This window comes from Alexandromys fortis, unplaced genomic scaffold, assembly GCF_014885135.2.
Source record: "Alexandromys fortis isolate MF-2015 unplaced genomic scaffold, M_Fortis_MF-2015_v1.1 scaffold_12, whole genome shotgun sequence".
NCBI lineage: Eukaryota > Metazoa > Chordata > Mammalia > Rodentia > Cricetidae > Alexandromys > Alexandromys fortis.
In genome coordinates, this window is record NW_026067937.1 from 6,888,380 (window position 1) to 6,910,769 (window position 22,390).

Genomic DNA, 22,390 nt, shown 5'->3' on the forward strand with positions numbered 1-22,390 from the left:
CATAGGCTCTGAAAACACGTCGTACATTATTCTTTTTCTCTCATGAATAGATGTTCTCACTCAGTGGGTTAAGAGGTTCTGATGATGCTACCAGCATCTAGGGAGTTTGGAACACAATGCCTATTTTCTGCTTCATCCCCATAGCAGCAGCTTGGCAGGCGGGCAGGGGCAGGGTGTGTCTCACTATTATAACTCTCAACTTATAAGGAGGAAACTGGTAACATTTAACTTGCTAAAATCATCTACCAAACAGCAGAACAAGGAGAAACCTGTATCTCTCCAACTCAAAAGCTCAGGTTTTGATACTATAGTCAAGTAACCGGGCAGCCGTCTCGACCACACCTCTCTCTTCTGGTCCTATATTTAAACCTTCTGATCTCCTCAGCAGGAGCTGCAAATCATGGCTTGACATGGAAGTGTTTGATGCCCCCGGCATGAGTAATGCTGGTAGCCAGCATCCATTGAAGGCTCTTTACATGCAGATGTGATGTGCTGAGGTTTCTAGATTATACGGGAGAAAAAGATTCTGTGCACTTCATAGACCAAGGATCAGTAAACTACAGTCATGGGAAAATCTCAGCCCAGTGACTGTCTCCATAAACAAATGTTTTTTAACCCAGCCACGACCAGTGTTTACCTACTGACTAGGGATTTTTTTTTAATTCCATGATTATAACTATGTAATTAAAAGAGAAATATTAAAATCGGTGCTAACTGGCCCTTTATAGAAAAACACTTTGACTTCATATTACAAACCCATTCCTTTGACCTGTCTAGGGCCTGATGCTGCTACTTCGTTTCTAGCTTCTCAACCCTCCTTCCTCAAGTCCTGCCCTTGTGGCTTGGGAAAAGCTGAGTTTATGCCTACCTTCGGCAGGGTACATCAGAATGCTCCAGTTAGGACCACAAAAATGTACAGGTAGTGCCTAGGTAGGGTTACTACGGCCGTGATGAAACACCATGGCCAAAATCAACTTCAGGAGGCTTATTCCACTCACAGGTCCATATAACACTTCATCATCAACAGCAGAGAAGGCAGAAACTCACTCAGGGCCGGAACCTGGAGGCAGGAGCTGATGCAGAGGCCACAGAGGGATGCTGCTTACTGGGCTGTTCCCCATGGCTTGCTCAGCCTGCTTTCCCATGTAACTCAGAACCACCAGCCCAGAAATGACACCATCCACAATGGATTGAGCCCTCCCCCATTGATCACTAACTAAGTAAATGCCTTAGTTTTCTTATGGAGACATTTTCTCCTGTCTGATGATGCTAGCTTGTGTCAAGCTAACATAAAACTAGCCAGTATAGGTTGGGTCTGAGATCAAGTTAATCCAACAAGATTCAGTTCTAAAATACTTTTTTAACATAAAAAGTGGGGATGAGAAGCTCTTCGTGATGAGGTTTCTGTGCTGCTAGAATGTAAAACCAGGTCTTTCAAAACATCGAGAAGCCCATATGGAAGTCACCTCCTTGTATTTGAAAACAGAGAGGCATAGCAGAGAAGGCTCTGATGATGAGATTTAGCCTCTGGACCTAGCAGAGTCTGAAGTTACCTCTAGAATCTCTGACTAATAACCTAAAGTAGCCTCCTTCATCTAAGCCAGTGTCCAGAGCTCTCCAGAACCTACTAAAGGGGCCAGTGTCCAGAGCTCTCTGGGAGAGCTGGCTTCGATCAGGGACAGATCCAACAGGTTATTTTCATGACTTTGAAGAGGAAGCCTTGCAAAAACACAGAACTACTACACCCCAGCAGCGTACTGGCTTTTTATGGGTTAATTTAGAGTAAGTTTTAATACAGAGTGTGGTCGTGCCACTTAACTGGGAAAAATATTAAGAGGACTGCCTTCTGGTGGAGTGTTTGGTTATCCAGCAAGTTATCTTACGTAATCATATGGAGGTCAGTGTTGTAAGTCGACACCCTTCTGGGGTAAGGAATGAGTTAGGGCAGACTTCCTGAAGCCCAGGTTCCATGGACTGGCACCCAGCAGATCCAGGAGATGGACAGGGCAGTTTATGTGAACAAAGCCATCAGAGACATCTTTGGTGTACAGGTCCGTGTTACTCTTTCCCAGCTGAAGGACTTTATAATGAAGTCCGGGTCCCAGATGGGATGGGTATCCCAGAAGCTCACAAGGCCCTCTGTTAGGAGTGTGCTCATCCTGGCATGACCCCCAACAAGAGATTAAGCTCAAACATTTTTGCATATTTTCAAACTCAATGAATTAGTCTTAAGAGAGATGGCTGACAGGCTGTCTGTCTGGATGGATAGATGCAAAAGAGATAGATGCTGGTTAAACATAAACATATTCATCGTGTATACAAAGATTAAAATCAATATTAATCACAATGCAATCGATAGTGGTGCCTCCCAGGAAGAATTCCATGGGTGTTGCATGTGAAGAGAGGGTCTCACCCATCACTACTGACACATTTACATGCTTCTAACATTTTATCATGCAAGTTTTTCACTTTGTAACTTCATGGTTAAAAATTCATGGGAAATTATCAAGAATATATTCAATGACATACCCTCTTTGTGGGGGTTAGCCATCTTTCAATGGTCTGGAATGTTTCATAACCTTAACACCATTGTCTCAGACTACCTGGGTAGGCTTTTTTTCCTTTTAAGTTTGCTGATATCTGCTATTGTAGACAGTCACATTGGTGAGAGTTCTCTGCCCACGTGTTATTTCCCCAAGCAGAGAGAAGGAACCACGAGACCCAGCTCACACCAGGCCCATGTTACATGTGACTTGCTCTTTTGGAAAATACCCCAGCTCAGTGCCAAGCCACAGCAAAGGAGGAAAAAAATGACATTAGGGAGTCCAAAAGTCCAGGAACAAAGACCCCCTCCCAGTCCATCTGGGCACATCAGGGCCAGGTCAGAGCATCCTTGGCACAGGGATCAAAGCACTGGTCACTGTCTGGCCTTTGGTGCACCTGCTATCAGAAAGGCCCAAGCTCCATGTTGCCTTTGCTGAAGAAAGTGGACAAAGTTTAGACTTCAAGAGTATGGGACATGAAACGTGCTAGCTATATGGCCTTCAGGAAACTACTCAATCCATAAAAGGAATTTTCTCCTCTGCCCTAGCAGTGGGGGAGTCTGTTGGGAGGGTATGTTAGTAGACAAATGTGTGCTGTACAGTAGCCATCAGCCCTGTCCTTCCTTCTCTTTTCCTCGCTCATGGCCAGCTCTGAACTAAGGGGAAATTCTGTCAAAAGTAACTGATGAAAAAAGACAATATGAAACCCAGTTCAGAGGAATGCTCAGACTTCCTAGAAAACACCACCAACTCTGAAGCAGCACTCTGGACTCTTACAAAACAAATGACATAAGGGTCATCTCAGTGTCCATGTGCCTTCTTGAATTACAGTTTGGCACCCTTGGGCACACACAACCCTAGAACATTAGCAAACACGGATGAGAGCAGTTCAAGCAATCAGTGAGTTAGAAGGCATCAGTGATTGGCATAGAAGTTAGGAACCACTAGGTGAGATGGGCACTGGGTATCTGGTGGAGAGAGGGAGAGGAGATTGTGGGAATAATTCTGAATTTAAATGACTTCAGGTTGTCAAATTATCTGGATGGAGGTGGGACTCATTCTATTAACAGGGTCTGGCAGATCCTCTGAAGTGCCGTACATTAGCCCCAGACAGCTGACCAGGGGAGGTCTGCAAGCCCAGGCCACAGAAGTAGAGGACAGGGTAGAGATCCTGAGGCTTGAGACAGACAAGGAGGGGCAGAAGTGAGCCTTGGATGGGGGGATTTCAGTGGCAAGATGATTCTGGAGGAAGCTATGTGAAGAGAATTATTGCACATTTTCTGGGGTTTTAAGTAGAATTGTATTGTGGTTTTCTTTGCTTAGTTTTGAGACAGGGTTTTGTTATGCAACACTGGATGGCCTGAAACTCACTATGTGGACCTGGTTGGCTTCAGCCATCCTGCCTCTGTCTCCAGAGGGCTGGGATTCCAGGTGTTCACCACCACACTCATCTGGGCGTTTTCTTTGGAAACAACGTTGTTTCTGCATTGTGCAGCATAGTCAAGACTTCAGTCGAGAATTGTTAAGGGATCATCTAGAAAGGAAGAGGACTTCCATTCTGAAAAAGAGGAGCCTGAGTAGCTGCCTGTACAAAGGCAAAGACTGGCAAACCCTTGCTGATGGATGCTCTCCTCCCTCTGGCTCACTAGGTCCAGATATTGACCAAAGATAACCTTCTGCCCCAACAATCTAGAGTTTGTGTGTTTGAGACTCAGAGTAAGCAATGTGTCTTGGGGAGATGGAGGGTATTTTGTGACATACCCTTGGCAGAGAGTGCAACCTCTTTATTCTCCACGTTCAGAAGGAAACGTGGCATGCTCGTTTTTTTTTATTGACTCCTTTTAAATTAGAGAAACTAAAAAATCATTTTCTCAGCTCAATTCCACTGCTCCTTAGCCAACAGAGCTGGCAACACCTGCCCATACGGGAGCTCCGGCATCAAAGGACATTTGCCCCAGGCTGCTTCTGCACATGCTTGTTCAACCACAGCACAATTTCTGAACAGATAATAATGACTCTAGAGTCTAAGTGAGACTCCTATCCGTGTCCTGCTCTGTGAGTACATGCAGTACATGTGAGTACACACTCTGTGAGTATCATGCGGCCTCAGACAAGTCACCAAAACGGTCATGTTTATCATGTCTGTGTATCAGTAATGGCAGCATCTCAGCTGCAAACTGAGATAATCTCTTGTCTTCAGGACATAGCCTTTCATCTACACAAACACACACGTGCATGCACACACACACACACACACACACACACACACACACACACACACATGCACACATGGGTGGTGGCAGTGGGGAGAACTCTCCAAGTTACCTTGTGTATTAAGGACTGACGAGATTCTCAAACACTGTGAAATCTCTCTTGAAGGCAGCTATGCACAGATGGCCAGGCGATCATTTCCCAGCAGTGAAAATGTTTGGGACAGCAGGAATTTAACTGAGAAGTGATCCTGATGAGAATTCATACCTTCTTTGTCAACCCATAAAAAGTGTGAAACCCAGATATGATATAAAAAAAACTGCATTAACCAACATTATAATAATTTCTGCATTCATGGGTCCACTCAACAGATATCATGGGGTGTCTGCTATGAGTCTGGCCCTGTTTGGCATGCCAGTAGGAAGCACCACAAAGATACACATATTGAGGGCAGTTTATAAGCAGCAAACACTCCATGGGAGTACATACTACAAAGAACACTAGATGGATGGTGAGTAAAGCCAGTGGTTATGAGACTATGAGGGGGCTGGGATGAAATTTAAGGCACGACATGAAGTTGCCATGCAGCATCTTGGAGAAAAGTAACAGGGAGTGCAAAGACCCCCAACGTGGGAGGAGGCTTAAAAAGATGTGCAGTAGCCATGGAGACCACAGGTCAATGGGACCACTTCTTTGCTAAGTTTCTTGATCCACCCCTCATGGGGCAAAAGCAAAACAAAAGGAAAAGGCCAAACTCATTCTGGAGACCAACTAGCAGGATCTCCCCCCACCCGCCCCGAACACAAGATCCTTCCTGTTGTCTAGGCTAGAGGCTAACCCAGGGTAGTGAAGACCCCTGTCCAGGGCCAGCCCACTGTTCTCTGTAACAGGAAAGGTGTCTGGAGTGCTGACCTCTGTGACAGCAGAGTCGGATTCCACTGCACTGAGATGCAAGTGGCCTGGAGTCACTTGTTGCCTCTGGAAGGAAATGAGAGAATTGGACCATCTTGTTGGGCTTAGCAACTCTGTTTAGAGAGCAAACAATTGACCTATAATTTTACTTTCTAAGTGGAGTGAATACTGCAAGAATAAAGATGATGAGGAGGAGGAGGAGGAGGATGGGGCTGAGGAGGGGGATGTCAGTTTAAGTATCATGCATACACTACTTTAAACATCATACTGAATCTAAACGCCATCCCAGTACACACCCCAGTGACGTGCATCTGTTCTTCACGCCAGTGTCATGTACGACTTCAGGTGCCTGGTGCTAAGCCTATCCCACCTCGTAACTCTCACTACATCCCAGGGTTCCAGTTACAGCTTCCCTGTAAAACACCCCATAAACAGTGCGTGCCTTGCTGTTCTCACACACAGCCATGCTTCCCCCTCTACTCCCTGTAAGCCAATCACAATATTATTTGGGAGGGTTGGTGCCTCTACTGGCTGGCAGGTGAGCATAACAGAAGCAGGGATGCAGCAGGCGGGCATGACAGAAGCAGGGATGCAGCAGGCGAGCATGACAGAGGCAGAGATGCTGAGGACTGGGAGTAAAGACCTCCTCCCTAAACTAAGGACATCTGAAATACCAACAATGGGCAAAGAAGGAAACCAGTAGGGTCAAAAACACACCCCGATCCAACCAGACTCTGTCCCCACTTCAAAACCAGAAAATAACTGTTCATTCCATGGTCTTCAAGATCTACAGATCATGTGCATTTTTCCCTACAGAAAGCTGTACACGTAAAAGTGGAAATCAGTCCTCCATCCCATTTGCCAGGAAAATTTAAGTCACAGTCAATGTTTGTACCAATGAGTTACAGTGTTCTGGACTCGTTTAAATTCATTCATTCTTTTAAATCTCACAACCAGTTTAGAGGCTGGGGTTGTTTTAAGACCCATTTTTTGGAAAAGAATGCTAAAATACAGATTGTAATGTAAGCTCCCAGCAACAGAGCTCAAGCATAAATCTACACCATGTTCTTAATGCATCAACGTTGTCAGATTGAGGCACCCATCCTCCACCCCATCTCCTGCTGCCAAAGATCCAGCATTACAAAGAGGACCTATCCTCAGGCTCCCACTGCCAGCCCTCCAGCCTCATGGGAGCCTTTCTAAGAACAACGTATTGTAGAATGAATGGCTGTCCAGACAGGAGGAAAAGCCACTTTCCAGTCAACTTCAGGGACATCCACAGACCCGAGGGGATTGGATGGTGTGCAGCCAGCCCAGACCACAATGGGTCTGGTGTGTGGCAGAGGAATGCACTTAAACAGAGGATAGCAGAAGATGTGGTCGGAGTCTCAGCTCGACTGGGACCTGATTGGGATTGTCTCATTGTCAACAGGGCCTCATAAGATGCACCTCCTAACCACTGAGTGCCTTTGGGAGAGAAAGAACCATGGGTGGTGGCACGGGCTCCTTCTGAAAGGCATAAAGGAGATAGAATGGCTTTCTCGGTGAATGATAATGAGACTCGTGGGCTAGACTCATGTGACTAAACAAAGTGGAGAAAAGGTAGTAACAGTATTAATCCAGTGGTCATTAACTGACACCAGGCAGCTGGGACCCCAGCAGAGTAAGGCCATGTGTTTTAAGCAGGCTGAGGAGAGAGCTATGAAGATAAGTAGGCTCAAATGGTGGAAATGACCCAGGGCCAGAAGGAGTTTTGACTTTGGAAACTCGGTTTGCTGGTCTGGGCTGGGGAGTCCGTGCCATTGGCCTCTAGTTAAAAACAGACAGAAAGCTATCAAAAAGAGCTTTTAAAAATTGTGGTAAGGATGCTGAAATGTCGCTCTCCACAATGGATGGTTTCTGCTGGGAGTGCAGGTGGGGAAGGACTCAGTTTTTTTAAAGGGGCTGACCACTGAGAGTTTGACACGTAAATTGAACTTGTAGTATTTTTCTTTCTTCTTCTTCTTCTTCTTCTTCTTCTTCTTCTTCTTCTTCTTCTTCTTCTTCTTCTTCTTCTTCTTCTTCTTCTTCTTCTTCTTCTTCTTCTTCTTCTTCTTCTTTTTAGAGGGTGGGAGTGCAGACCTGGGAAGGTTGGAAATAAAGTATGGCTGGGGTACATTATGTGAAATTCCCCAATAATAAATAAAATTATGTTGGGGGAAAAAAGTGAAAAAAAGTCATCTATTCACTCTCCAACTGAAAGAAGTTTAGGGGAAAAAAGACCTTAAGATAGGCAATCTTAGGAAACAGCTATTTCTGAGGGGAAAACCCACAACAGCCGGGGAAAAGGAGTTGAGGGAGCTAAAGCATTGGGGTGTCTCACAGATCAACCATCTCTGACTTTTGAATACCACTGAGGGATTCTCCTTATCTGCCCTGGCCACCCTGAGGAATTCATTTCACACTGTCTTTTGGGCCTTTTTTGGCATTTATATCACTTCAGAGACAAAAAAAATTGCATTAGAAGCATATTTCTTTCCTCAGGGGAAAAATTCAGCTCACTAATAGTGGCTGAATGGAGTAGAGTGTTGAGAAGGATTCTGAGGTGTACTTCAGATTCATGTGAATGGGCCCTATGGTTGAGTAGCCACATTCGCCATACACACAAGCTTGAGGGAATCTACAGGTGGGCCATGCTTGCTTTGTGGAGGTGAGAAGGTCATTATTTTCTTATAGGTCACCCAGTCTGGCTTTTCTGGTGACTTTCAGGCTACTGAGAAACTCTGTCCCCCACCCCAAACAAACAAACACACAAATGAGGTTCCTATGGATCAGCACTTGAAGTACAAGAGCAGAGGTAATCCTCTGTTCTCCACATGCATGTACATATATGTGCACACTCATGCACCTGCACACACAGAAACTTGCACATGTACACACAGAGAAACGTACATGTGTACACACACAGAATCCTCCTCATCAGACACTGGGACGGATGTTTCTGCTCTCAACATATGTCTCTGTGGTTTATTTGCTGTGGGTTGGGAAGAGATAAAGATGGAAAGGGAAGGGAAGGGAAGGGAAGGGAAGGGAAGGGAAGAGAAGAGAAGAGAAGAGAAGAGAAGAGAAGAGAAGAGAAGAGAAGAGAAGAGAAGAGAAGAGAAGAGAAGAGAAGAGAAGTCTTGGGGTTCAGGAAACTTAGAGGCGAGCATATGAAAAGGTCATTCCTGTCCAGTTCATACTTATCTTTTCCAGCCAGTGTCAGAAGTCACACATTGGAGTGGTTGCAAATATGAACTTCATAATGTAGCTACCCTACAAATCCAGCTCTCCCACTGAACAGAACTGTGAGCGAGCCGTTCAGTGTCTCTGACTCTGTTTTCCTCCCTATGAAATGAGAGCATTGGATAGGGCCGGCCGCCTTGTGCCTTGTATTAAGCCTTGTGCCTCATAACCAATGTCTGAGATGAATCAGGAAATCCTGAAAGCTCCCTCCTGTTTTCATCAAGGTAGATTGATGGTCTGATCACTAGAGAACATGTCCAGGTCCTAGAGACTGGAGAGACTCTGCCTTTAATTCTGACTTTAGTTTGTTTTTCGCAAACAAAGCGCCTAGGCGACTCTCCTGCCCTGCCTTGCTTTATTTTATGTTTGGGAGACAAACAGGCATCACCTTCATTGACTGTCTGCCCCAAGTGCAGAACGATGCGGTGTGCTTCCCAACCTTCCTCCTTTCAAGTCCTCACCCCAACATACATAAGTTTACTCCAGGTTAACTGAGAAAACAGGGAGGCTGGCGTTGTGAAACTTGTTCAAGGTCAAATTGCAGAACTGGGTTGCAATCCTGGGGTTCTTGGGCTGTCCCATGTTCTGCCCTGGCTTCTGATTTAAGCTAGACATGAGCCTCAAGCACCTGGGGATCTTGGCAGAGATACACACTGTGATAAGATTGCACAATTTAGAAAGTTTGGCTTAGGCAACAAGTCCTTTGATGATTGACTGCAATAGACTTGGATGACTGGTCAAGCCTGATTAGAAGATGGCTGGGCTAAGACGCGAACTTCCCTTGTGTCTGGACCTACCAGCCACTGGAGCCATCAACTCTTAACCAGAAAACATTAAATAAGGAATTGAAGGTTCCATTATGAAAACGTTAAATAAGGAATTGAAGGTTCCATTATTTCAGCCACACTGACCTTAACCCTCCCACCCTCTGACCACATATGCAAACCAGCTAACAGAGTTTTGTTTTTGTTTTTTAGGATTCAAAGAATAACCTCAATGTCATTTAAGTAATTCTTTAAAAACTTCATACAAGCGCGCAATGCGTTTTAATTGCAGTCACCCTCCCACTCTGCCCCAACTCCTCCCAGAGGATCCACTGAGCCTCCACATCCATTTTCATGTCTTCTTTTTTTAAAAAAAAAAAAAAAAAAGCTACCAAGTCCAATAAAAGCTGCCGATATATTCATAGATGTGGAGCCATTCCCTAGAACATGGTCCACATTCTCTTAAATAAAACTGACTTTCTCCCTCCCCTGGAAGCCATCAACTACCAACAGTTCTTCTTCTTGGGGTGGAGGTTCATGAACCCCTTTCCCTTGGCCAGCTAGAATTTTACATCTCTTTAAGTGTGGCTCTTGAACAGTGAACCGATCTTCCCAGTGTCCTAATTCAACTGAAAGCAATCTGCCAACTTAGTCTTCTTCTGAGCAAGGAATAACAACAGCATGTTAACGACAGCTACCACTTATGTGGCTCTGGCATTACCTCCAATAACTCAACAAAATAATTCCTATCACCGGTGCCACTTTCCAGACAAGACCTCTGAGGCTCCGGAACTTGAGTGGGTTACTTGTGATCCGGTAACTAGTAAGGGTCAGATACAGAACCCATTCCAGAGACCCTGGCTGGGAACTGGTGCTCCATGGTCTGCGCGGTGCCATCCCTAGGAAGGTTAAGGGGGGTATTTCCATTTCTTCTCCATTTTCCTAGGGTGATCAGAGGCTTTTAATGTCCCTGATGAGACCTCAGGCTATAGAGTCTATTTGAAGAACATGCCAGACAACAGAATTTTGATAACAATATAAACTTGTGTTCCCCCAGCCTTTTCAGCCTACTCAGCCCTGGTTCCAACCAAATTTTAAGCTAAAAGTTGTCTGATGTGCAAACAATACTTAGCGAACTCATGAGGTGGAGTGCCTTTGGGAGGGTGCTAAATGTGCATTTAAAAGGCAAGATAGAAAGTTGTACATGCCCCATGAAAAGAGGCTTCAAGGGCTAGGAAAATCAGGCAGGGAAGACATTTACAACCAGCAGGACTCACTGTGTACAGTAACTTAGAATTTTAACTGCTTTTTCTTTGTTTGTTTATTTGTTTTAACACTTTAATTCATATAGATTCAAAAACCATAACCATCTACTGTGGTGATTCTCTTTGTTACTCAAAAATAAATTCAATTTCAAGTGCACCTTACACGCAGGGCAGTGAAGCTGAAGAGTCTTCTGCCAGGCAGGTGAGGTGGCCCTGCTTGACTTTCTCCTTTCCTGCCATCTTGATGATGCAGGTAGCAAAGCTGCAGACATCCATATAAATCCTGGCAAGCAACGCCCCACGTCCTCCCTTCTCCACCAAGGCCCAATTTGTATCCTTCTTCCCAGGGGTCCAGAACTGCCTCCTCTTAGAAGCCCCCCCCGACCAGACTGCAGGTATAACTCCCCTGTCTCTGTGACTGGCTCCTATTGTCCCCACTAGACAACACTCCCTATGAAGATAAACTTAGATCTTCCCCCTTACCACACAGAGCTACAAAACAAGCGTTTGATTCCCACCTAAATGACCAGAAGTTTCTTCCAGTAGCCTCACCAAGACACAAATCCATTATTCGATGACAAAGATATGTCCTGTGGGTGGCATCCTGGAAAAAAGTGACCTCCTATGGATAGCAAGAGCCTAAGTCCAAGAGTGTTTTGTCAGTCATCTTTCCAGGAGTTTCTCTTCTTCCCTGAAACTGGCTCTCATCAAGGTGAGGTTTTATAATGAGCTGCCCCAGCTAGGGGAAGAGATGCTTTGGTGATTACCAGTCAGGAACACTGCTAATCACAGCTGCCTCGCAACTGAGACTATCTGGGCCCCAGGGCAAATAGTGCCAAGCAGAGAGATTCTAGTGGGGCAGAAATCAAGGGAGGCAGAAGGCATAATGAACCCTACAGAACTCCTCAGACCCCCATCTTATCACTGACCCCCCCAATAATACATCTGTAACTCTGCACCGTCTACTGAGGTACTTTGCCATCTTCAATTTGCACACAACTATGTGCCAGAAGACTGGAAACACCAGGTATCTTCAGAGAATAGTTTCTGATTCTAAGATACATACTTTCCTCTCGGTTAGACATTTCTGAAAATGGAATGTATCTTATAATTTATGTGACTTTCCTAAAAAGTACCGATGGTATGAAACTTATGGAAACTCTTATGAATGATTACACATTAGGATCCAAGAAACATGCCGCTGAAGATACACCGACATAGAAATAAATACAAATCAGCGATCGAGTGTAACATAACACTTCCAAGAATCAAACAAACGCAAGGCTTCAAAGAACGTCCCCTCTCTGTTGGCTGCTTTGGCCAGTGTGAGCTCACATCCTCTACTCGGTTGGTAGAACGGCTTAAAGGGCAGACGTTGCCTTCGGGATGAAAGAGACCTATGACCAGAGGACTGTGGATGGCACTGACCATGGCAGGCACTGTCAGGACTACAGTGCCATGGAGCCCTGATCTCGCTCCGCCTGTATTCCCATCCAGTCACCCCAAGCCTCCTTTGTTTGTTTTCTCCCATAGCTAGCACCAATCCAGGTGATCAGCCCATGGTCATAATGAGCGCCCCAGAAAGACATGCACCCGGGAGTTCTGTCTGCCAGTTGCTTCCTTTACTGCAAACAGCAGGGGTCCAGACTCGGCTTCAGAGTGGGGCTGGTAAAAGACACACACTTGCACACCAGCTGATTTGTTTCCTTGGACAAGTAGGTCACAACGAGAAGTCACTGTCTCATGTCATGCAGAAAGAGGGAGCACTACCCATTCTGGGTTATATGTTCTTTGCTTTTTAAGTAAAATATGGTATTTTGATATTTTTTTTACTAAAAATAGTAAGCATCACTTAATTTCTTAGCAAGCTTAAAAAACATTTATTTAAGCCAATCTAATTAACTTCCTTTTAAGTCCCTAGTAAGACAGCAAGTGGCTTAAACAATTCAAGAGTATAGCTTCCTGCAAGCAGGCACATTTGTCACTGTGGATAGCAAGTCTAACTGGACTTGCACTCTCTGGGAATTGGTAGGGAGTATTTTAAATCACATCCATGGGCCTAGGAACACAAGGCTTATTTTGCAAATACGGTGCATGCATATACCAAAAATGGCATACAAACAAAGACAAGCACTTTCGATGCTAGCTATGCATCAAGAAGACTAGGGAACCACCCAGTTCAATCACTGAGAAAAGGTTTAGCAGGTGACATGGTAAGAGTGTAGCACAGAGCCATGAGGATAGCATTTGTTATCCACATTTCCAATGTGGCAACCAACTCCAGTGTGTTTAAAACTCCGAGCACGGAGCACATCTAGTACACTATCGACCCCATCTAAGAGCGGTCATAAGAATAAGGCCCAAGGCTAGCATGGAGTTTAGGATAAGACTATCTAACAAAATGGTCTAAGTTCATTTTCATTAAAATAAAATGCGAGACAACTTTAAAAGCTGGCACAAGAGCAAAACTGGAGAACACAATCCCAATTGTCTGCTTGTATATTATGATTAGAAGAGAACGCGCCTGGAGATTTTGAATGGCATGGTCCCCATCCAAAGCTACGATATAACCCTTGCTCAGAGTCCATGTGGTTCTTTTTGGTTTCCTGAGTCACTGTTGTCAGTGGTTTCTGTTTCATCAATGCCTTTTTAAAAACCACTTTCTTGGACTTCTGAAGCTATAAACCAACACGTTTAAAAAAAAAAAGGACAATGTTGTCCTAATTACAGTGATCCCCCTAAAACTGTGCCAAGAGCCTAGTAGAGATGGGTGGCGGAAGCGGGGAAGCCCAGCCATTTTCTTTGTGCATCTGGAAGAGGAGGGGTAACCTGAAAAGGAGTGGAGGGACTAAGGTGGGCTGCTGATTCTTGGAACATCCACACTGTGTTGTAGGCAGTTAAAGGTGCACATTCTACAAGGTTCCAAAGATACCGTCGGACATGATACTTCATGGATTTGGCAATGCTAGGAACATAGATACCTTTTCACCACCAAAACCAAGTTAGATGAGAAAGCCATGGGTGACGGTTTCGGTCAGAGAGCCAGCTTTCCCAGCTCACCACGGAGCATCTCACAGGCATGCGAGTTAGGAGTCTCTGTTAAAGAGGGAGAGCTCCAGGTGGAAAGAAGAACTTCAGCAGACAAGATTCGGGCCCAACAGACAAACACTCATCGAGAAGTGTGTCATGAGATGCCTGGCGTATCATGGCGCACAAAAGGTTTGGGGACTTCCGTGTCTGACACACCATCCAGAGACGTTTGGGAGGCACAGACTGTGCAGCCCCCTGTCATCGTTTCACTCTCAGAGCCTCTCCTTTCTAAGCAAGGTCTGCGTGGCTGTCGGAGGCAGTAGTTGCCAAGTGCCAGCAATGGCTCTCACACACCTGTAATAGCACACCCTCCCTCCACTCCATCTTCTTCCCCTTCCATCCTTCCTTCTCGTCGTTTCCCTTTTCTGGGTGTACAGTCCTTCTTCCCTTCTCATTCCCACTCACAGCCCACCCACACCACGCTCACCCCAGCTGTCTGACCTGAGTACTTGCTCAGCTGCAGGGATCCACTGGCTTCCAAGTTCCGGGATGAACTCAACTGTCCATCCCCAGGGTGAAAACGGGTATTTTAAAGCTTACCTAGCCAGTGCTTTGATGTCAGAGAAGTCACATGCTGTCTTATTGATGGCTGTCGTTTGGCTCGAGCCCCCAAGGTTGCTAGGTGTTTGTTTGTATATTGCATAACATACAAGAATTCAAGTCCTCATGGGGACCAGTTGGGGCCTTTGATGTCCCTCTCCGCTCTGTGAGAAAGAGTCAAAGCTATCTCCTTTGTAGACCCTGTGAGTTGCCATGGGCTAGCCCAAGGTTCGGCAGCTGGCTTCTGAGTCCAGCAAAGTCACTTAAGCCCTAGCAATGTCACCACACATTTTATTTCTTCAACATACTCCTTCCGAGTAGCATCATGTAGGCAAGCCCACAAAGCCGTGCTCGCTTGACTTTTAACCCTGACCTAGAATCTCCACATCAGTGTCGAGGACTAGTCCAGCATCTGAACCTCTCTAGGCTTCCATTCTCAGTGGTCCAGGGTTTCATTTACTCAGTTGATTTTGCCCTCGTAAGCACCTTCATATCCTTCTCTGATAAGAGCACCTTTCCCCAGACTGTGTCCCTCTGAGCCCTACTAGCACCTTCACGTGTCCCTTGATCTAAAGGAGCCTCTGAAAGGCTGGAAAGAGATGTGTACCCTGCGTGATAATGTGAAACTGGAGGTCAAATGTTCTGAAAAGATCCACTGTGAAGAAAGTCATCTAGGAGCTGGGGAGGAGGCCCAAGGGGTATGGCGCTCGCCACACAAGTGCAGGGATCTGAGACTAGATCTCCTGTATCCATGTAGAGCTGGATGTGGTGGTGCCTGTCCTAATCAGAGTATTCCTATGGTGAGATGGGAGGTAAGGACAGTAGGGTCCCCAGAAGCTCTAGGGATAGCTACCCAGTGAATGCGGTGGCAAACAAGAGGTCCTGCCTCAAACAAGGAGGAAGGGTTTCCATGCGGGTACTGTGGCATATTAGTGCACATGTGCACACACACAAAAATACAGAAAGAAAGAGAGAGGAAGAAGGAGGAAAGGAATGGAGAGGATGAGCAGGGAAGTGGAAGGGAGAAAGGGATGGACAGAGACTCTTTCAGCTTCACCTCATTTGGCTTCCAAGGTCACAGAGACCCAGAGTTCACCTACTTTATGAATGAACTGAACGTATCCTATGCATAATGGGCCAATGAGCACTCTCTAACACGGCACATGGCTGGCCTCCTGAGCCACAAGAGAACACCTCTTGGCATTGCTCCCGTAATGTCTGGCAAGCATTCCAAACTGTACTTGGGCAATGTTTCAGGTTCAGAGAGAAGCCACTGCAATGATCTACATAGTGGAATGCAGTCTTATCACAGAGAAGATACTGGAAGGATTTGCCAGAGAGGGCAGGAGTCCATCTGCCACACGTGACTTTGATATGGCACGGGGAATAGAGCCTCTGTTTCTGTCTAGAGGCACCCAAGCTGGAGATATCTGCCCCAGGATGTGGACAGCGTGGACATTTCACAGATGAGCTCATGTGTCTGTCCCCCATACCAGGGTAAGCTTCCAAAGGGTCCCCTGAGGTCCCCGTCTCACAGCTAGTCCTCATATGTGTGTCACTGTTTCATAGTGTATGTCCAGGCTCACTGTGGGCCATTTCAGTCCCAATGCAAAAATTGCACAGGCAATATTGTGTCTGAGAAAGAAAGGTGCCTAGCTTGCCTCCCAGTCACAGCTATAAAGAGACATGGCAGGATAATCTGAATTAGTGTGCGTGGTGACATCTGTTGGCATGCCACCCAAGACTCATCCAGCTCTCCCTTTGATACTCATGAGCTGTATGACCTTCGGCAAACTGTCTTAAGAGCACTGAATCTCAAATGCCTCATTCACACAAGGAGTATTTCTGGTAATAATAACAACACATGGTGCTGTGGTAGAAACCTAATCAGCTGGTATAGACAGAAATATCTGGAAGAGAACACGGGACACACTGTGACCACTACCACCACATCTAGTATGTATTTGATCATTTCAGAAATATTTTTTGGACAAGAATATTCCCATTCTATTCTAAACCCTTAATTCTCATCGGGCATTTTGCTTCTGAGGATTGCTGCTGGAATCACAGTAGAGGCATGATGTTTCTGCTCCAGGCCTCTTGGAAGCTTTACTCCGCCCACATCTAGCCACAGCCTTTCCATCCTCTTTAGCTGACATTCATCACTTGGAGCCATTGATGCTAGCTGACCGCAATGGAAGGCTTTCTATGTGCTAGACACATTGAAAATACTTTCCAGGTATATGGCTTCTTTAAATCTTTTCAGGTCTGTAAGTGGTGACTACTATATTCCCATTCACAGAAAAAAGAAAAGAAATAAGAAAAGGCCCGGAGAGGCTGGGTAACTCTACTGGTTTGTAGTAGGCCAGCGGAGACTCTGAGCCTGATTTTGAGCTTGCGTTGATCTGTCACAACCCTTCCCTTATTGGGAAGCTGTGCTGCCTCCCCAGACAAGGGTGCAGGTGCAGCATGAGTAAAAAGAAAACATGGACGGTGGAGGAAGCAGGAGTGGGAAGGCGAGGGAGGGAAAAGAAGTCGTCTCTGGGAATGTGCAGAGATGACAGCTGGTTAATGGATTAGTCAGGCATCGCCCAGACAGAACTGAGTAGCACTCAGATTCTGCCCTGGAGGACATAGCCAGCCTGCTCCCCACCATGCAGGTCTGAGCGGGAGGTGGCCAACAATCTGACAATGAGGGAAATGACAAGAACAGGAAACACCTGAAACTTGGACAAGTTGCTAAGAGCAACTCACTCGTGGCAAAGGGGTCTCTAGTGTGCACAGTTTGCCAGAGATACTCTTGAGACTGGGAGATAGATTATGGAGCCCTCCAAATGATGGGCTTCTAGGATATGGGTTCCTCGGGGATTCTGCTAACTAATCTGGCCATCTGGGAATGATGGACAGGACCGAACTTGAAAGCAGATGCTATATAGGAATTGCTCACAATGCACAGAAAGAAAGAAACTTGTCCCAAACACACTTTGATGGTAGGGTTTCAAGTCAGGGATGGAGCTTAAGCAGGAAGAAAATCATGTACTTACTAAACAGACGTCCCCACCTGCTGTTTGTTCATCCCTTCCCATCCTAAGCTATGGAAGGAGCAGGGCTGCAAGGTGCACAAGGCCAGCCAGTCCATGGTGCCTAGGAGCTGTGTTTCTCTTCCTTGAAAGAAGAGAGTCTCCAAGACTGAAAGTTAGCAAAGGACAGGTCAGGCAGGAGGGCATCCTTAGCCAGGGGACCTTGTATGGCTTGCCACTGCCATTCTTACAGTTGATACACTGGTTTTGATGCTAAACCTTTGGCATTCTTTTAGAGGTGAGTAAAAAAGCTGGGCATCACACAATCTAGGCACATGGAGACAGTCACTGGAGTCTGAGTGCCATTCACTAGCCCGGCATTTGGGCAAGCAGCCAGACTCATTCATGCCTCGGCTTCTCCTATGTAAAATGGAGAGCATGTAAATACCTCTTGTCCACTTGAATTAGTACACTCAGATCCCAGAACAGTGCCTAGACACTGTTATCTGCCCTCCATGCAGGGACCAGTTCCATGGCTGTTCTCTCCTCTCTCTCTCTCTCTCTCTCTCTCTCTCTCTCTCTCTCTCTCTCTCTCTCTCTCTGCGTGTGTGTCTGTCTCCCTCTCTATGTCTCTCTCTGCTTCTGTCTCTACCTCCTTCCTTCACCCCCTCTCTCCTTTTTTCTTCTCTTCCCCCACCACTCTCTAAGTATGGACAGTGTAGATATAAAGGTATGTGGGTTTTGCAATCCTCAGTCCTTGAAGCAGCCCTTTGAGGTGGACATCACAGAGAGCTGTTGAGACCAAGCCCATCACAAGACACCACCAGGGTGGTATAGTCTCATTATGCAGGTACAACAAAACTGAAGCCAGCAGCTGGTGTGGAAGGTCCTTCTGTATATGTGTTGCTCTTATTGGTTAATGAATAAAGAAGCTACCTTAGCCTGTGATAGGGTAGAGTACGGCTAGGTGGAGACAACGAAACTGAATGCTTTGAGAAAGGAGGCAGAGCCACAGAAGTCATATAGCCACCACCAAAGACAGATCTGCCTGAACCTTGCCAGTAAGCCACAGCCTTGTGGTGATACACAGAATAATTTAAACGAGTTAGGTTAGGCTATAAGAGCTAGCTATAAATATGCTTAAGCTATTGGTCAAACAATGTTGAAATTAATATAATTTCTGTGTGATTATTTCAGGTCTGAGCTGCCAGGGATGAACAAGTGACCTACAAAAGTTGGAAAGCCAATATGGTCAACTATATTTCAGGAGGTCCGGGTATGGAACATTTAAATGGGGTCTGTGAGCAGAGTGCTACAACTTGTTTAATGGCAACATAGCCCTGTTGTGTGCCTAAAAATGGGGCAATGTACATGGCTCTCAGAGGCAGTGAACATGCTTAGGCCATGTTAGACTGGGCAGAGCAAGCAAGCAGGGCCATGTTGGCCCTAGCCATGCCTGCTTAGCAAAAAACAAAAAAATCAGAAAATAGTTACATATACACAATAAAGACAGATTTAGATAAAGACGTCTACATGGGTCACAGTGTTGGATAAATGTACATAGGCTTGAGAGAGAGGAAAAAGAATATAGACAGTTATAAAGAGAAATAAATGGTTTAAAAAAGGGTAGAGTCTATAGAGACATGGTACCAATAGTAATAGATTAAAGGAGTACAGAAAATAATCCACATAAAGATGGCATATACACAGAGAGTTTGGATTATGTATACTATTATGTTTTCTTTAAAATATTTGACTGTGAAGGAGCTAAGTACAGAGAGACATTTCACTGTACAGGCTGCTAAGCTAAGCCAACATATATACTTTAAAAGTATTGTGACTTCAATCTTTGGGTCTAAGGATTTGTTGCTTTGGAAAAGGGGTTCTTCTTTTGTTCCTACAGAGGATGAGAACCTGTGGAATTCTTCCAGATTAATGTGGTTTGATGGACCAAGACCCCCCCCCAAAGGTCACCATTAACACCACCGAAAATTATTTCACCTAACAAAAAGCAGGAAGCAGTTTGGAGAGAACTACACTCAAATTCCCAAATATTGTTTATAAATGTTTGTTTGCATTTAAAAGGGAATATGCTATAGAGGTGGATACTTTGCATTGGTGTGGATCTTGGTCTATTGATACAAATTTAAGGTCAATTTTGTTAATCTGTATACATGCATTCCTGCTCTTGATTAAAGTATTGTGTTCGTGCAGCTCATTTAAAAATGTAATGTATAGTTAAGAAATACGGGTTAATAGATAGTCATCTATAATAGCCAAGCTTGTAGTCACGTTAGTTACATTTCCTAGATATATAGAGATCTATTTCAGTAAGAACAAACAAGTGGCTTCCTATAACAAGCAGCAACAAGAAAAATTTGTGATCTCTATTTCACAGGTGACATCACTGAGGCAGACCTGTGGAACCAGAAAACATATCCTGTTCCCTTTGCACAACTCACACATCAAACATTGGTGAGGCAGGAAACAAAACCTGCAAAGGTCATTTCCCTCGGTTCCCTTAGAAATCATGGGGCAAAGACACGCTTGACCTCTTGGGCTGGGATGTGGCAGAACCTCTAACCCTAAGCATCTCAAAGGCCTTGACATTGCTCCTACTCTGCTATTCGGAAGACAGCATAGCAAGGTTACAGACAGCCCTGCAGTCAGACAGTGTGTGTATAAGAAGGCTAAGAGAGCATACCCCACACCAGTTGCTGTAGTATCTCAAGTCTCCCACCACCAAAGATTACATTCAACTTCCCATAGATTTCTGGGCCTTGGTTGTTATAGAGAAAAGTATTCAGAAGTATTAGAGGCAAGGAATGCCACTAAGCATCATACAAAGCATAGACAAGCCCCACCCCTAGGTCTACATGGCCACTCCCTCTGCCCTCCGAAGAGCTCTCAGCACTTAGCACCTCAAAGTTTATGTTATCTGAAGAAACTGCCTTTGTGTTCAAATGTTTTCTATATCTCTATGGATGTCCCTAAAAAATATTTTGCCAATGAAATGTCCGCAGTCACAAGCCTTCATTGTTTCTGCCATATTGCACCAATGATCTTAGGACAGCAGTCACCTGCTGGCGTCTATTACTGACTTCACCTAAGGCCCATCAGAAGTAAGAAGAAGGACAGTCTGCATGTGTTCACACAGCCTGATGCACTGCAGAGTTGGCCTCCCAAAACAGCCTCAACATTAACCAGCAAGCCCAGACTTGTCAACACAAAGCCCAGGGTGATCCAGAGCTCTGTGGCCCATCTGTCTCAGCTGCTGGTCCTTCTCTGGCTCACTCCCCCACTTCATTACTGGGGTTTCCTGCAAATAAGCTAAGTGAGCTCAGATTCTTGTCCTAGAACCTTCTAGGAACTCAAATAAACACAGAAGTCACACCTGTCTACTTCCAAGCAGAAGCGTTAAGAGTCTTCCCATACTTCTATCTTGTCTTTTTTGGTCTTCTGTTGTAAGAGGCACCCAGGCAGGAGCTACTTCTTGGTATGGATCCCATTCCTAGAATACACATTCAAAACCTGAAGTTCACATTTCAGTTGCTGGGATCCAATGAAACTGGGGGAAGTTTGCTCCCGCAGCATAGCCTGGTGGAGGCTGATGCAGGACCTCTTACTCTTTCAGAACCTGTCTCGCTGGCTATAGTAGACCCAGGCCGCTTATCTTCCAACTGACACTCTCTACAGCAAGCATTGGACAGCCCAGCCCTGTTAAAAAAGAAGCTTTCGAGACAGCCATCTCCCCTCTGTCTCTGCGGACTCTTTCTGTAACTCATGGTGTCCCGTGCAATGGTGAGGCACTGGGGAACTGTCTGCAGGCTGGGCAATCTGACTTTGAGCTAACATGTCTACCGTGACTCAGTTTATACTTCACGGCATGATAACACGGTCCACTTACTGCTACGGGAAGAGACTACAATGCTGGGGCTTGGGTAGAAAGGAGTGGAGGAAGCCACCCCAAAGCTGCCCTCCGCACTGTCATCATGGGCAAGTCCCTACCTTCCCACAGTCCCAAGGCAGGCTCTGACCCCAGAGCCCATCCCAGCGGCATGACTCAGACTCTGTGGTTCAGTGAAGACAGAAATGAATGTCCACTTCTCGTGTCCCTGCTTGAGCCGTCAGCTTTCAGAACGAGCTTGACTAACACAGTTTGAGGGGAACGGTTAGTTTACCTCGTCCACAAATGGCTCACTTCTTTGAACAAAAGAGAAGTGGGAGTGACATTGTTGGCTCCCCAAGACCTTGACATGAGTTGAGTGTGAGCCACAAATTCTGCACCGACTGGGAGCCTACCAAAGGCCATCTTACACACAAGTGCAGCCTTTCCAAACCCCGTGTTGTAGTTAGTGTCAGAGCCACCTCAGCTGCTATTCCCTCCAGAGGGGACGGCACAAACTGCATTCCAAGGGACAGCTTTGCATTGCCTCTGTCAGGAAAAGCCAGTCTGTCCTGCCATGACGACTCCAACAGGAAAACAAAGGTAACAGGAAATATTTGTGTTCAGACTGGCTACATATTCTTATTTGCTGGACGTAACAGCATGTCAGCAGGGTTTGATCTTTTCATGATCAGAAAGATCAAGAGAAACAAAAGGCAAGTGCTCTCAGCATGTGATATGACTTTGAAAGTTCCTCACGAAGGCACCTCAGCCTTCTTGTGTTCTTCTGACATCAGCTGTCACTCACCAGGGCAGCCACTCGGGGTGGTGGTATTGTGTCCACAGATCCTTAAACAAGGATGGTTGAGAAACCAACAGCACCAGCCTTCAGCCT

At 45.6% G+C, this 22,390-nt stretch overlaps 1 protein-coding gene across 3 annotated transcripts in view; it reads right to left on the reverse strand.

The window, feature by feature from the left end:
* Positions 1–22,390, reverse strand: part of Slc1a2 (solute carrier family 1 member 2) — a 112,568-nt gene that overhangs the window by 66,213 nt on the left and 23,965 nt on the right. The window contains exon 1 of one of the 3 annotated variants that reach the window (XM_050147124.1): positions 14,491–14,603. The exons of 1 other annotated variant lie outside the window; for it this stretch is intronic. The gene's annotated coding sequence lies outside the window, so the exon portion shown is untranslated. Of the gene's footprint in view, positions 1–14,490; positions 14,604–22,390 lie in introns of those variants that run through there. One more of the 3 variants, XM_050147125.1, reaches the window with a different exon arrangement.